Consider the following 17,418-nt stretch of genomic DNA (forward strand, 5'->3'; position numbering starts at 1 on the left):
CCAACCCATCATCTATGGGTTTTGTTTTAGCTCGCATGCGGGTATGGTTATATTTTCCGACGTGGGAATTTCCGACGCACAACAATAAGACCGATGCGCATCAATTTTACGGTTCAGTGAATATGTCAGATGAAAGTGAACAGAAATCCATGACCGGGAGTGGGTGATTCGACGATGCTGGGCATGGAGTTAGAGAAGAGATCGCGTGAGAAAAACCATGGATATAAGAATTATCGTAGCACATGGCACTTATCAACAAAACGACCCCCGCCCCCTTTTTTAGAAATCGAGAGCGCTACTTCGTCGTTATCGCCCATTATATCGTCCGTTATATCGAGCAGAAATCATCAATAATATCAATGATTTCACCGGGCACAAATCAATAATACGTTAGTTCATAAGCCAGAACATAAAGTCTATTACAGCGCATTGTATGAATATTAACACTAATTGTTCTCAAAACAAAAGAAGCACTCCTGTAGCGAATCCACTTTTTTACCATCATCCGTAGGACGAAGAAAATCGAATGGCATTTCAATGCGTTAGGACGGAAATGAAGCTCGCAGGATGAATTTAGAATCAAGAAGCAGTATTAGATTTTTAATAATATCTCAAAATTGTTTGACACTTTATCAAATCCAACTACGTATGAAAGGTTAATACATTTAGAAGTTATCATTGATAAAAAAAAACATTCAATGTTTTGTTCAAACCCTTTCAAAAAAGTGAGGTAAAGTGCGAGATGTGCTTAGTAGGACGGAAATTAGATCAAAACCCTATAGGGAAAAAAAATAGATTAATTAGATAACATTGTATCACCAAACTAAGCGATAATCAACATAATTTCGAAGATAGTTGAACAAAAATACTAATGTAAATAAATATAATACAGTAATGACCCGATTTTTCAACCTTTTCACGCATCAAACTTTTATCTTTCAACAATTCCATAATTCAAATCATTTCCATTAATCTTCAAGATGTATGTTTAACGTATACTTTGTTATAATTAGATCACTGAAAAAGCACATGAGATTTGCAGAACTTTAGAAAATATTTTCAAAAGGAGGCTGACTAAATCGGGCCCTTACTGTATTTAACCCAAACGAGCAGAAGTCATAGTGCATAGTGCACAATTAGAATCATACAATAGGGGATATGGCTCTAATGGTGGCCTAAGGATCTAAGATTGGGCCCATCGCTAAGAATCTGCTATTTATCAATGTTATCTAGATGAACGCGTCATTGGGACGGTACTAATGGATAATTTTTGTCGCTTTTGAAAATTTAGTCGATTGCTGAATTTATGTATGGGCCCAAATTAGGGACATTTAGGCCGACATTACATCCATTTCCCCTGATACAGATTTGGTCCAAATCGCATATAATAATGAATTTCATCACATGATGTTTAAGTTTCATCGTATTTAATGCAAAAATTTTACTTTTATACGATACATCATTTTTGCATCGAACAACATTACAGATTTAAGGGGAGGTTCTCATTAAAATGGTCGAAAAGTAAGCAAAGTTTGGCATTTTTTGTTTACCAATGAAAAAACCTAGAAGGACGTGGTTTTGAAATTCAAAAAGCTTAGAACTTAGTCTCTATTTTTAAATTTTTAAAAGACAAAAAAAAACAAAATGGCGCACATGGTCACATTTTGAATAAGATAGTGTACGCCTGAAATTCCGGAGAACTTAGGGCGTAATTGCTTTTGTAAACAAACACGTCATTCACTGATTTCTCACAAATTCAACTCAAGTTTATTTAAAGCACTAAGTTGTACTCGAAAACTCACAAAACATCGACCTTTCGGTTTTGCTGAGGGTCCATTTTTTTCCATGATGAGATAGAAAAAACTTTTTTCACATATTGTTTGTAGGATCTGAAGTTGTTTGAATATTGTTGTTGTGAGTGCTGTGCTGTTTAATATATAAAGGGCGAACACGAAATTATATTATTGCGACACCGAAAATGTCATGCCAATTTTCTTATGTTTAGAATCAAACCAAAATTTTAGGGTAGTTTTATACATATATTTACTTCAAAAATCAAAAGAAAAGTTAATCAATGGAGCCTTGAGCGTAAAATTGAACGCATTTTCGCTTGATGCCCTCCATCAAAGTCTTTACAGTGTCATCCGGTACCAGTTTCTCAGTTTTTTTTTCCATTTTCTTAACATGTCCTTCTCGTCTTTGACTGTCTTCTTGCTCTTCCGAAGTTCCCGCTTCATTACTGCCCAGTACTGCTCCACCGGGCGCAGCTCCGGACAGTTTGGCGGATTCATGTCCTTTGGAACAAAATGGACAGAATTGGCCTCATACCACTCCAGGACACTTTTAGAATAGTGGCATGATGCCAAATCTGGCCAAAATAGCGGAGCTTCGTCGTGCTGCTGCAAGAACGGCAAAAGGCGCTTCTCGAGGCACTCAGATTTGTAGATCTCGCCATTTACTGTGCCCTTTGTCACGAAAGGCTCACTCCTCAGTCCGCAAGAGCAGATGGCCTGCCAAATGAGATATTTGGAGGCGAACTTCGACATTTTTTTCTTCTTAAATTTGTCGTCCACATCGAACTTGCTCTTGCCGGTGAAAAACTCCAACCCCGGATTTGCTTAAAATCGGCTTTTATATACGTTTCGTCGTCCATCACACAGCAGCCATATTTTGTCAGCATCTTCTCGTAGAGCTTCCGTGCCCGAGTTTTAGCCGTCGATTGTTGCCGCTCATCGGGGTTTGGGAAGTTCTGTACCTTGTATGTATGTAGTCCAGCTCTCTTCTTTGCATTCTGGACGTAGCTCTGCGACATGCCGATCTTTTTAGCCAAATCACGGCTTGAGACGTTGGGATTTGCTTTTTTTTTTTTTTAACTTTTTATTTGTTCCAAATTCAAAATAAATTACATTTCATTTTAACCTAGGTGCTCCAGTTACTGCAGTAACGTACCAGCCTTAATTGTTACGATATATATCTAAGTGTTTTTACATTGTTCATGTCTTGGCAATTCAGTATTTTAAACAGGTTTTTTAACCTGCATGTCAGTATAACAATTGATATCTTAAAACTAAAAACTAAAACTAAATCTTATCTAAGTATAAAGGGAATTAATCGTTGCAATTGAGGATTGCAACGATTTTTGCCTGAAATTATTAATTATTTTGTTGGACATTTGTGCTAAAGTCTCAACATTCGAAATTCTATGTACTTCGGTTGTACTGTACCAGGGAGGCAACTTCAAAATCATTTTCAGAATTTTGTTCTGAATCCTTTGAAGTGCTTTTTTCCTGGTAGTGCAGCAACTAGACCATATTGGCACAGCGTAAAGCATGGCCGGTCTAAAAACTTGTTTAAATATTAGAAGTTTATTCGTCAGGCAAAGTTTGGATTTCCTGTTTATAAGAGGATACAAACATTTTATATATTTGTTACATTTGGCTTGAATGCCCTCAATGTGATCTTTAAAAGTTAATTTTTGGTCAAGTATTAATCCAAGATATTTCACTTGGTTTGACCAGGAAATTGGAACTCCGTTCATAGTGACTATGTGACTACTACTAGGTTTCAAAAACGAAGCTCTAGGCTTATGTGGAAATATTATAAGTTGAGTTTTGGAAGCGTTGGGAGAAATCTTCCATTTTTGTAAATAAGAAGAGAAAATATCTAAACTTTTCTGCAGTCTGCTGCAAATAACACGAAGACTTCTTCCTTTAGCGGAAATGCCTGTGTCATCAGCGAACAAAGATTTGTGGCAACCCTGAGGCAAATCAGGGAGGTCCGAAGTGAAAATGTTATACAATATAGGCCCAAGAATGCTACCCTGAGGAACTCCTGCTCTAACAGGTAGTCGATTAGATTTGGAATTTTGATAATTTACCTGCAGAGTTCTGTCAGTTAAATAATTTTGAACTAATTTCATAATATAAAGTGGAAAATTAAACTTTTTCAAATTAGCAATCAAACCTTCATGCCAAACACTGTCGAATGCTTTTTCTATGTCTAGAAGAGCAACTCCAGTTGAGTGGCCTTCAGATTTGTTTGAACGAATTAAATTGTTAACTCTTAAGAGTTGATGAGTAGTTGAATGCCCATGGCGAAATCCAAACTGCTCATCTGCAAAAATTGAGTTCGTATTGATGTGAAGCATCATTCTATTCAAAATTATCTTTTCAAAAAGTTTACTTATTGTAGAAAGCAAACTTATTGGACGGTAGCTAGAAGTTTCAGCTGGATTTTTATCCGGCTTCAAAATTGGAACAACTTTTGCATTTTTCCATTTATCAGGAAAGTATGCCAAATGGAAACATCTGTTAAATAATTTTACCAAGAAAGACAAGGTACTCTCTGGGAGTTTTTTGATGAGGATATAGAAAATTCCATCATCACCTGGAGCTTTCATATTTTGAAAATTTTTAGTTATAGACCTTACTTCGTCCAAATCAGTCCCCCAGAAATCATCAAAAATATTTTCCCGAGAGAAAATATTCAGACAATCCCGAGCAACCTGATTCTCAATAGGACTAGTAAGACCCAAACTGAAATTATGGGAACTCTCGAATTGCTTAGCAAGTTTCTGAGCTTTTTCCAAATTTGTGATCAAAATTTTACCACCTTCTTTAAGCGCTGGAATAGGCTTTTGAGGTTTTTTCAAAAATTTTGTGAGTTTCCAAAAGGGTTTGGAACTCGGGTCTAATTTAGAAATATTATTTTCAAAAGTTTTGTTCCTCAGGGCAGAGAATCGCTTTTTAATTTGTTTTTGCAAATCCCGCCAGATAACCTTCATGGCAGGATCGCGTGTTCTTTGATATTGTCTCCTACGGGCATTTTTAAGACGGATCAAGAGCTGAAGATCATCGTCTATTATAATTGAATCGAATTTAACCTCGCATTTTGGTACTGAGCCAGCTCTTGCTTCAACTATAGAAGTAGTCAGAGATTCAAGAGCATAATTAATTTCATCTTTGGTTTGCAAAGGAATGTTTGGATCGAAGTTATATTCCATAAATGTTCGATACTGCTCCCAATCAGCTCTATGGTAATTGAAAGTATAGCTGTTGGGATTACAAATTATTTCTTGGGATATTTCAAAAGTTACTGGAAGGTGATCAGAACCGAAGTCAGCATGGGTAACCAATTGGCTACAAAGTTGACATGAATCAGTTAAGACCAAATCAATAGTGGAGGGATTTCTTGCAGAAGAAAAGCATGTTGGGCTGTTTGGATATTGAATAGTGTAATAACCTGCAGAACAATCATCAAACAGAATATTACCATTGGAATTGCTTTGAGCATTATTCCATGAGCGGTGTTTTGCATTAAAATCACCAATAATGAAGAATTTAGACCTATGACGGGTAAGTTTCTGGAGGTCACCCTTGAGAAAATTCTTTTGCTGGCCTACGCATTGGAATGGCAAATAGGCAGCTATAAACGTAAGTTGTCCAAATTTTGTTTCAACAGAAACTCCCAAAGTTTCAAAAACTTTGGTTTCAAATGAAGAAAGAATTTTATGTTTGATTCGTCTATGAATAATGATGGCAACGCCACCACAGGGTCCATCAAGACGATCATTTCTATAAATCAAGTAATTTGCGTCCTTCTTAACCTTATGGTCAGGTTTAAGGAACGTTTCAGTTATAACGGCAATATGCACGTTATGAACTCGCAAAAAGTTAAATAGCTCGTCTTCATTATCTTTAAGAGATCGAGCATTCCAATTTACAATATTTAATGCTTTAAAATCCATTACTGAATTTTAAAGTCATGACAATATTATTTGCAAATTTTACTCCAGTTTGAATAGCATCAAACATGGAGTTAGATTTAAGCATATCAGAAATCATGTCAATTAATGAATTCTGTAAAAATTCCATTTTGGGGGCAGTAATGCTTCCTAAGTCAAAATTGTCAAAATTTCCGTTAGAACGTTGGTTAGTATTTTGATTTCTACCCGCTGCAATAGCAGCATAGGTAGCTCCATTAACTCGCTGAACATTGTTAGCAGCGAGGGGAGTAGGTACAGATGAAACATTTGAAGCAGGGGAGATATTTGTACCTACGGGTACGAATGTAGAATTTGTTCCTCGCTGACCGTTGTTAACAGCAGAGGAATTTGTACCTGGTCGGAAACGTGGAGCGTTTCCTACCTGACGGTTAGAACGAGATTGTAGGATCGCTTTGCGAGTCTTACATTCCCAAAAATTGGATTTGTGGTTTTCACCACAATTTGAACATTTAAATTTCTTAGGATCTTCCTTCACAGGACAGTCGTCCTTTGCGTGAGAGGAATCACCACAATTCATGCATTTAGCTGGCATGTAGCAATTTTTAGTTCCGTGACCCCATCCCTGGCACTTACGGCACTGGGTGAGGTTTTGGAAATTTCCTCCAGTCTTCCTGAAGTGTTCCCACTTCACTCGGACATGGAGCATAAGGCTAGCTTTTTCTAAGGCCTTAAGGTTGTTTAGTTCACTAGACTTGAAGTGAACTAAATAAAAATCATTAGAAATCCCGTTGCGCGAATCGCCTGGACGGGATTTCATTTTCATTTTGATTACTTGGAGTGGCACAACTCCAAGTAATTTTGCCAGTTCATCTTTGATCTGATCCAGGGATTCACCACTGGGCAGTCCTTTCATGACAACCTTGAACACACGTTCAGTTTTGGTGTCGTAAGTAAAAAATTTGTGCTTCTTTTCAGTAAGATACTTGAGGAGACATTTAAATCCGTCCAAGGTTTCAGCCAATACACGGCATTCACCCCGACGTCCAATTTGTAGTGAAAACTTAACTTTCACGAAATTCAAAAGTTCCATGCGAAGAGCATGGAAATCGGTAGTGGTTATCACAATAGGGGGAATCTTTTCCTTCTTGGCATTAAGCCGGGAAAGTTTACAACAATTTTTCTTGGATGATGGATCATTCTCACCATCCGTGAGCAAATCAAATTGATTACTCAAATTAATTTCATCAGAAGGGGGGTCAAGAGTTTGCCCCTTTCTTTTGCGTTTAGGCGCCATGGCGGCAGTAAATTTTTATCCAAATCGATTTCCAAGCAGATTACTATAAGAATCTGAAGGATCGAAGAGGAATTTTCCAAATCGATATCCAAGAAGGATTACCTCGGGTAGGGTCCAAACAAGGATCGAAGAGGAATAAGAGTTGAAAAAGGTAGAAAATTTTTACAGGTTGAGCACTGAAAAGTGCTGTTTAAATTTGTTGTAGCTTTAGGTAGTAGTAACACTTCCTTCAGCAAAAAGCAAATAGATCCGCACGGCAAGAGAGCACGATGCGGACTGATTGGGATTTGCTTTAATCATCCGCTTCACCTTTCCCTCCGTCTTTTTGTTCTCCGGTCCCGGTTTTCTTCCAGCTCCTTTGCCGTCGTCCAACGTCAACCGCTCCTGGAACCGCTTCAACACTCTGGAGACGGTTGAATGGTGAATGTTCAACATTTTTCCCAACTGCCGGTGCGGTGTTTGGAAAGAATTTGTTCTCTCAACTCGCGTTGGTTCACCTCCATTTTCGTTGAGTCGAAAAACACGACTTCGAGTTTGACAGCATGTACACAATACACATCAATGAGAAAGTGTGCAAAATTTGGTTGATTTTCACCCAATGGTAAAAAAGTTATGCCCTGTTGAATGTTCGCCTTTTAGTTTATTTATTGAGATAGGAATGGTTGTTTTTTTGTACATATTCAAATCAGTTCTGTGTGGCTGTATTTGTGTGAAGAATAAAATATTGCTTTTTTTTTTTTCTTTGTGTGAAGAATAAAATAATTTTTATTGTAATAAAAATAGGTACCTGCACCTTTCTGTTGATTTTCATGAATAATGTTAGTTTTGAATAAATGAAAATTAATAAATTAGCTCTATTTTACTAAAAACTTAGAGAGGTTTAAACAATGATTAGCTCCGTGAAGCTTAATGTTCTGAGTTGCCTGAATATTGTGAGATTTGAGTGTCTCCGATTGTAACTTTGTTTAAGATTAATATATTCAGTTGGTCAGAGTCCTTTTGGGTTGTGGAAGGCGGTTCAGAATTTTGACGTAGGACTACGTCTTTAATTTCTATACGGACGGACGCAACGATAGAGCGCAAATCGAACAAACGATACATTGCGCATGCTCACATGAGCGAGCTCAATACTCGGTTGATCGCTCACCATTTCACCAATGAAAGGATGGGAGGGGAAAAGCAGCTTCGTCATTTGCTTTCGAGCAACGGACGGATAAGCGCCGGATACGACGTATGAGTGGACAAGCCCGCATCGCACTAATACCAAGACGACGCAGTGTTGCCACATTATTTCCATTTTCAATCTACACACTTAGAAATACCTAATCCCTCACGTGACGGAATCCATCTTTGACATAAAGGATGAGACGTAAACAAACATGTCATGTAAAATTAAGTGCTCCGAGACTGAAAAATTCGAAAGTACGTTTGATTCAGCTGAATTTCGCGTCACGACATTGTTTCTGGCTGATAAAAATCTGTAAAATAATCTGTATAAATTCTATAGTATGATCTTATTGCGGATCATCGTAAATATACTTTGAATTCATTTGAAGTTCAGAAATAGTTTGTTCATAGTCAGGGTGACTTCCACTCACTTGCTAAAAAAAATGTTTTTCGGAATTTTGAAATCATGATATGGTATAATGCTAATTAGTACTTGTAAGCTACAAGAAGAGGTTATGAAGTATATGTTTGACACATAAAATCTGTCAATATGCTTTCAGTGCGTCACAATCTGCGATTTTACGACTCGTGAGCGCTCACTCTGAGTGAACGCTCATGAATCATAAAAACGCTGATTGTGACGCTCTCAAAGCGAAATGAATAGGTTTTATGAGTCAAACACATACTTTACACCCTCTTCTTGTTACTTAAAAGTACAACATAGCATTATAACATCTAATGATTGCATAATTCCGAAATATATTTTTTTATAGCAAGTGAGTGGAAGCAACCCTGTCATAGTTTAGAATCTTGAAGAATGACTTTTGGTTTCAAAAGAATTAATCTTTTTAAAAGACCTCGAAATCCTGAATCTTGATTTTGTGAGTAATTTGAAAAAAAAAGTCTAAAAATACAAAAAATCAAGTCCCAGTAATGAGAGACAAATCTTAAAAAAATAATAATGAAGAAACAATCATATTTTCGTAAAATTTTAAGTTTTTATGTCCGAGATTACGAAAATCTTTGTCAGGTAATTTGTTTTTTTTACTTAAAAATATTTGAAACTGAAAAATAAGCATTAAAATGTTATGAAGTAATTGTAAAATGTTATGCTCGATGTGTCATTTCAAATAAATATAATCCAGAGTATATTCCATTTATTTAAAAAATCTGTAAATAATTATATTTAAAAAAAAAATCTGTAATCTGTATGTACAGACATATGCATCAAAATGTTGAAAAAAATCTGCATCATTACAGATAAATCTGTAAATGTGGCATCACTGAGACGACGACGAAAGGACCCAAATCGACCGGAGGAAAGGCCTCCCGCAATTGGCGTTGACGGCGACTCTGTAGCTCTTTACTCCTATGGTAAAATCCATAAGCAAACGTCAGACTGTGCGTGAAACATGGCGGACTTCGTACTATCCTTTCACTCCACCGAAAAATCCCATATGAAACTGTCAATCTTTTCTAGAAGAGACAATTTTTCGACGGTGCCGTCAACGCCAATTAGGTTTTGCACCGTCGGGGTTAACCTCAATCTGATGACAGTTCAGTGGTACTGTTTACGTGGACTTAGTCGATTTTTTCTTGGGTGGATTTTTTCGATAATTTTTCAGACTGAGTGAGATGTAAACCACACTTCTGCAATGTCCACGAGCAACATCCTTTCAACGCGCTGTTCCTCGACAATTTTCAAGTTGAAATTCGGAAATTTTAGAATTTTTTTCTTCGAAAAAACGACTAAGTGCTTGTAAACAGTACATACCACTGAATTGTCAAAAAGGTTCAGCCGATTAACACTGAGTTCATTTGTGACGTCACGCTGCAGTACCTAATAAAAAGCATGCCTAGGCTGCGCTTATTCAAAGTAGACCTGTGCGCCGCCGCTCCACGCCACCGCCGATGAAATTGAGCTGGCGCGCCGCCGCAGTAAAATGGTTCACGCAGTCGAATAAATTTATGTCACGCCGATTAAAAATCCGATTGGGTGGATTCTACCCAAATTTGTTTAGTTTTGAAATAGCGTGTGAATAGTGAACGCGTTGAAACAGCCCAGTGGCAGGCGCGTAGGCAACATCTCGGATAAAAATAACAATACAAACACAACGGAAATGACTGTAACAATAAAATTGAAAATTATTAGCACACAATAGAATGTATCATATTTCTAACAATAAAAATAAAATAAAATTAACTGTTTATGACAATTGGTTCTATGGTATTTAGCAAAAATACAATAAAGTCAAGGGTTCGTTATGTATCTTAACCATAACCAAATTAAAGATTTTCCATACATTATTTTTCGAAATACTATAAAATGTATTGTAAAGCTATTGTGTAATTTTATTTGTTGAGAACGTAAAAAACATTAAACTTTTTGATAATTTAATTGTTAATCTTATACATTTTATGTATTGTTAAATTGATGGCATACAATAAAAACTATCGTTTGATGTTATTGTTTTTACCATTTTTTACCATTAATAGATATTTCTTTTTTCAATTTAACAGGTAATACTTTTGCTCTTATGAATTCTTTTTTATTGAATTTCCATGTTCATGTTTCGACCTTGTTCACAACGAAAAACATTTGTGCTTAAGTCGACTTATAAAACAATTTTTATGATATTGTTTAGATTTGTACTGTTGTTTATGTAACGGTTTAAAAATTCCTTTTAAGGATAAAGAACAGAATAAACGAAAGTTACAATATTTAAAAAAAAAAAACTTAACATGACCAACAATTCAAATCACTCATTGTAGAATTTAAATGATGTAAATGAAAATAAAAAATTAAATTTGTGTCAAGTTTAACAGTTGCGATCATCTTCCTCAGTTGGCTGCTGATTCTCCGCTGCAATCTTAGCTGCCTTCCTTAGGTTAGCTATTTTTTCAGCAATAGCACGATTAAAGATCGTTTTGTCAGCAAGTAGGGAGATTTGTTCGATGTTGTATACACCAACTTGCAGTGCAACTCGCTCACGAGCTTTCGCTATAGAAAAATATAAAAAATAATGTTTTTTTTTTTTATTATTAATTTATTTGTACAGGCTCAATCGAATAAACTTTACAGAGCCGAGTTATCATTTGCATTATACATGAATAATGTCTTAAATCTAGAGTTAAAGGAATTGAACCGATTACTCGCGGTCGTCTCGAGGTTAGTGGAGATTTACAATTTTTTGGATGGGGAAAGGGAGAAGGAGGTTTGAAATATGATTTATTATACAAATATTTAATTAATCCTAAAACATGAACTTATTTCTATTCATCTTGAACACAAACATTAAAAAAAAACTACACGCACAATACGCAAACTAAACACAAGGTTAATCAAACTTACAATCTAAGGTTAGTATTCTTAAAGTAAACATATATGAGTTTCATAAACTCCAGATCACGTCTAGCAAAAATATCCCAAACTGGAACATTAGGTTGTCTACCTCGAGCCCAAAGGGAATCGCACAGCTCAGATCTGACTCCACGATACTCCGCACAAGACCAAAGGATGTGATCAGCGTCTTGGTAACCTTGTCCACATTCACAGAGATTGCTGTCTCCCAGCCCAACACGAAACAAGTGAGCGTTTAACAAATAGTGATTGGACATGAGGCGAGACATCAGACGAATGAAGTCTCGACCCACATCCAACCCCTTGAACCAAGGACTCTTCGACACCTTAGGGATGATCGAGAATAGCCATCGTCCCAAACTTCCTTCACTCCATTTATTTTGCCAGCTGGCGAGCGACTGTTGACGATAAATGAAGAAAAATTCATTGTAGGCGATTTGTCGATCGTAAATATCGCCTTCCATAGCGCCCACCTTTGCAAGCGAGTCCGCCTTCTCATTGCCCGGAATCGAGCAATGAGATGGGACCCATGCAAAGGTGATGACAAAAGATCTTATAGATAAAGCACTCGGAAGCTCTCGTATTTTCATGAGAAAATACGAGGAGTGCTTTACCGGCCTCATGGAGCGAATAGCCTCGACAGAACTGAGACTATCCGTAAAAATAAAATAGTGATCTGGTGCAAGTGAGGCGATCGTTTCTAGCGTATAGTTTATTGCCGCCAGTTCAGCAACATATACGGAACAAGGAGCATGAAGCATGGGAGACGCTATGAAATTCGTTAAAAATACCAAAACCAGCGGACGACTCTATTAGTGATCCATCTGTGAAGAACGATCTTGCGGAATCAACTTGGCCAAACTTTGCAGCGTAAATTGACGGAACAATCATGGAACGATGATGTTCTGGGATTGCACGAATCTCCCGCGTCATAGATAAATCAAAACTAACTGAATTGCCGAAGTCGGAGAAGCATACACAATGGGGATTATGCTGTGAAGGGCTGACATCCTGAGTTATGTACACGTAGTACAATGACATAAAACGAGTTTGAGGGTTTAGCTCAAGAAGCTTCTCAAAGTTTTCGATTACCAGTGGGTTCATAAGTTCACAACGGGTGAGGAGCCTGAGGGACAATTCCGAAAACCGATCCGATAGTGGCAACATGCCCGCCAACACTTTTAGACTCATCGTATGAGTCGAGTGCATGCATCCTAACGCGATACTGGATCCGTTCCAGTTTGATGATGTGCGTTTTAGCCGCCGACTGGAAGCAAAAACTACCGTACTCTAAAACCGATAAAATCGTTGTCCGGTACAACGTTAGAAGATCTTGCGGATGAGCTCCCCACCACGTTCCGGTAATTGTTCGGAGAAAATTGATCCTTTGTTGGCATTTTCATCTCAGATACTCAATGTGGGATCTCCAGGTGCATTTGGAATCGAACCAAACCCCAAGATATTTGAAAGACATGGAATGAGTGATCGGCTTACCCAAAAGTTGAAGCTTCGGTTGTGCTGGGCTATGCTTCCTAGAAAAAACGACCAACTCAGTTTTCTCCGTGGAGAATTCGATACCTAGCTGGATATCCCAAGTAGACAAATTGTCTAAGGTATCCTGTAAGGGTCCTTGCAGGTTGACCCCTTTGGGCCCTGTCATAGACACTACGCCATCATCTGCAAGTTGTCTCAACGTGCACTTGTCACTTAGACAATTGTCAATTTCTCTGACATAGAAATTGTACAAAAGGGGGCTTAAACATGAGCCCTGGGGGAGACTCATGTAACTAAATCGAGAAGCTGTAGAGTTTCCATGAGAAAAGCTCATATGTTTCTCTGACAGCAAATTGTACAAAAAGTTATTTATTAATGGGGAAAGGCCACAAGCGTGGAGTTTGTCTGAAAGGACTTCAACCGATACTGAATCAAAAGCCCCCTTAATATCCAAGAACACAGAAGCCATTTGCTCTTTTTTAGCAAAAGCCAACTGGATTTCTGTGGAAAGCAACGCGAGACAGTCGTTCGTTCCCTTACCCCTACGGAAACCAAATTGAGTATCTGAGAGTAGGTGGTTCGTCTCAACCCATTTGTCGAGGCGAAAAAGGATCATTTTCTCCAACAATTTTCGAATGCACGATAACATCGCGATGGGACGATACGAGTTATGATCTGACGCGGGTTTTCCAGGCTTACTCGCCTCCAATCATCTGGAACAATATTGAACTCCAGGAACTGACAAAACAAGTTCAACATGCGCCTCTTAGCGACGTCTGGGAGGTTCTTCAACAAGTCGAACTTGATCCTATCAGCCCCGGAGCCGAATTGCGACACGAAAGGAGCGCGAGTGAGAGCTCCAGCATTGAAAAAGGCTGGCTGATCTCGTCTACCGAATTCGTCGTTTCGCGAGGAATCATCTGTGCCGGCACGGAATCAGGACATACTTTTCGCGCGAACTTGAGAATCCACCGATCTGAGTACTCCTCGCTCTCGTTGTTTGAAGACCGGTTACGCATCCTTCGCGCCGTGTTCCAAAGCGTATTCATCGACGTTTCGCGCGATAAACCGTCCACGAATTGCCGCCAGTATCCACGTTTCATGGCTTTGATGAGGCTCTTGAGTTCGTGTTCAAGAGTCGAGTACGCTTCGAAATACTCGGGTGTTCCGCGTTTCCGGAAAAGCTTAAACGCGTCGGACTTTTTACGATAAACCTCAGTGCATTGCTGGTCCCACCAAGGGGTAGGAGGTTTCCTACGAAAAGACGTTCCTGGAACCGGCCGAGTTTGAGCTCGAAGCGCGCTGTCCAAGATCAGATTGGAGAGGAAGTCCTTCTACCGACGACACGGCTTCCTCTATCGCGGTCTTGAACGTTGTCCAATCGATATTAAGGGTGAGGTCGTACGCGACATTAACGGATTCCGACGGATTGAACCCACTGGCAATCGAAATTTTGATCGGCAAGTGATCACTACCGTGGGGATCCTGGATCACATTCCACGTGCAATCCAACGATAATGAGTTAGAGCAAAGTGTGAGGTCTAATTTACTTCCATTCGAAGATGGTCCAGCCAAACGTGTTACTTCTCCATTGTTAAGAATTGTCATATTGAAGTTATCACAGAGGTCATATATCAAAGTAGAACGGTTGTCATCATACAGTTCCCCCCAGCCTGTACCGTGGGAATTAAAATCTCCCATAATCAACCGTGGAGTAGGAAGAACTGAACAGATATCTGAAAGTTTTTTTTGACTAATCGAAACTCGGGGAGGAATATACACAGAGGCAATACAAAGGCTCTTGCCTTTAACAAAAGCCTGACATGCGACAACTTCAATACCTGGAAATTGTGGAAGATTCACTCTATAGAAGGAATAGCACTTTTTGATCCCCAAAAGTACTCCTCCTCCACGCGAATCCTCACGATCCAGTCGAATAATGTTAAAATCATGAAAAGGAAGATCGATATCTGAAGAGAGCCAAGTTTCACACAGAGCAAATGCATCACAATCGTTATTGTGAACCAAAACCTTAAACGATTCTATCTTAGGAATAAGACTTCGACAATTCCACTGTAGAACAGTGATCAAATCCCCGACCTCGTTTGGAAAATTATCCATCGAAGGAGATGATTGCTGCAAGGAGGGGCCACTTTAATGTCAACTGCTTCAAGAGGGTTTTCACAGTAGGAAGCATTGCCAGAACAATGCTTTTCAGAGGATCAGAAATATCGAGGTAATTGAGGATACTGTCCACAATGTTATCAAATGAGAACAACCCAGATGAAGAAGGGGCTTGTGTTCTGAAAATTGGGGCATCGGGGGTTTTGGATGTCCCCGGGAGAGGGTATAATCAGTTCTGCGGAATCCAGGAGGAGTAGAAGTCTCCTTTTTTCCACCACTACTTGATTTGGGCAAGCTGATTTGGGGTTCTTGATCTGCAACTTTCCGCGAACGGATGCGTTTTCGTTTCCGGGCAGAACCTTCCGGAAAACTGAAAGAAACTCCCTCCTCAGCCAAGTCAGAGCCAGACTCGTCATCTGACAAAAGAGCGAAGGGATTTGTTTCGTTGGTCGATGGCTTGGCTGTCTTAAGCATTTCTGCAAAAGACCGCCTGGAACGTTCTTTAAGAGAGCGCTCTAGTTTTTCCCCGCGTTGTTTGTACACCGGACACGACGAGAGACCATGAGGAGGAGATCCTTTGCAGTACACGCATTTTGGTGCCGTGACTGTGCAGGCGCCATCCTCGTGCTTCTCCCCGCATTTGGAACAGCGTGCCTTGCTGCCACAGTGAGAGGCCGTATGTCCCAACTGTTTGCAGTTTTGGCAGATCATGACCCGAGGAACAAACAAGCGCACAGGTAGCCGAAGTTTTCCCAACTCGATGTCCTGAGGAAGGGCTGAACCAGAAAAGGTCACGCGAAACGAGTCTGTGGGGGTAAAACTCTTTTTACCCTCGCTGACAGATACTGAGCCCAGTTTTTGGACATCCAGTATCTTCACCGGGGGGAGCAAGAGGTTCAACCGCCTGCTTCTCCAAGTTCTCGGGGGTCAGACTCGCTTCGGTGACCACACCTTCGATCTCCACATCACGAGCTGGTATGTAAACCCTGTACTCAATCGTAAAGAGCTGGGAGGCAGCAATCTCGTTAGCCTGCTTCAGGTTAGAAACGACAACACGAAGTTTATTATGCCTAACCTTCGTGATTTCGGTCACGGCCGAGTATCGCTTCGTCAGATCAGTGGAAATTTGCATCAAGTTCAAAGGTTTGTTTTTGGGCTGAAAGTAGATAACCCATGGCCCAGTCGAGTCATCTGGATAGGCTCGCGATCGGGGGCTTTTCTGAGACGAATGAATGACAGGACGTTTTCGTCTTTTCTTGCCATCGAGTGGCAAACTGGTGTCATCTTCCGACAAAATGTCCATATCGTCTTCTGACGAGACGTCCATTTTGCCGTACTAGTGGGAGCGGTAAACGCTCTACCACTGAAACGATGCTTAAAACCACACAGACACAATAAACAGAAAAAAACTACAAACACAGAAACACAAAATTAAATTTAACTGATGGGCGAGAGAAAGAAACAGAAAAAAAAACTTATCTGCTATACTACTACCACCGAGTGATTACACAGCAGCAGCGGAGCGACGCGCAGCGTGGATGACCTTCGATGCGCGTGTGCGGGCGATCTTTGTAGTGGTGTGCTTGTATGAGGCTCGGCACTCAGCTGGACACACGATGATGGATGACCGGTATAAATGCGGAGGCAGATGCTGACACTCGATGACGATGATCTGTGTGCAGGTATGCGTGATCACGCACCGATGAAGCGCAAATTGGTTTGCGAATATCCAATTGCAAGTGAACAATTTTCTTTCCGATGACGCCGAAAACCACTTTCTTCTCAGAAAAAACTCACTTTCAGATAATTGTTTAGCCGGGTACTATGCCAGTAATCACTAAGCGAGAAAAAACTAATAATTTAAACCAACCGAATACCGAGAAAACTTCCGAAATACCGGAGCGCGAAACAAGTCGACTGTACTTCTTGCTAGGTCGCAGTGTATTTGACAAGCAAACGATTAACGTACCCCATTCTAGTCGAAATTCTAGTACTACGCAATGTTTGTTTTGATTCGCTATGAAAGTTTGACAGATAAAATGAGGGGTTATTGGTTTTTCCTATGTTTCGAGGGGTGAATCGATTAGCTTGGGACCGAAGAGAGTACCAGAGCTGAGCCAAAAAGTTGAGCACGTTATTTCGGGACCTTCTAGTCTTAGAGTTACCTCTATGGTGCTAGTGTGTATGTGGTTTTCCTGAATATGCTATATGTATCTTGTTTAAAGGATATGGTAAATTGGCTCTGAGGTGCAT

This window comes from Ochlerotatus camptorhynchus, unplaced genomic scaffold (genome assembly GCF_037179485.1).
Source record: "Ochlerotatus camptorhynchus isolate MF236.1 unplaced genomic scaffold, CSIRO-AGI_Acam_v1.1 ptg000432l, whole genome shotgun sequence".
Lineage (NCBI taxonomy): Eukaryota > Metazoa > Arthropoda > Insecta > Diptera > Culicidae > Ochlerotatus > Ochlerotatus camptorhynchus.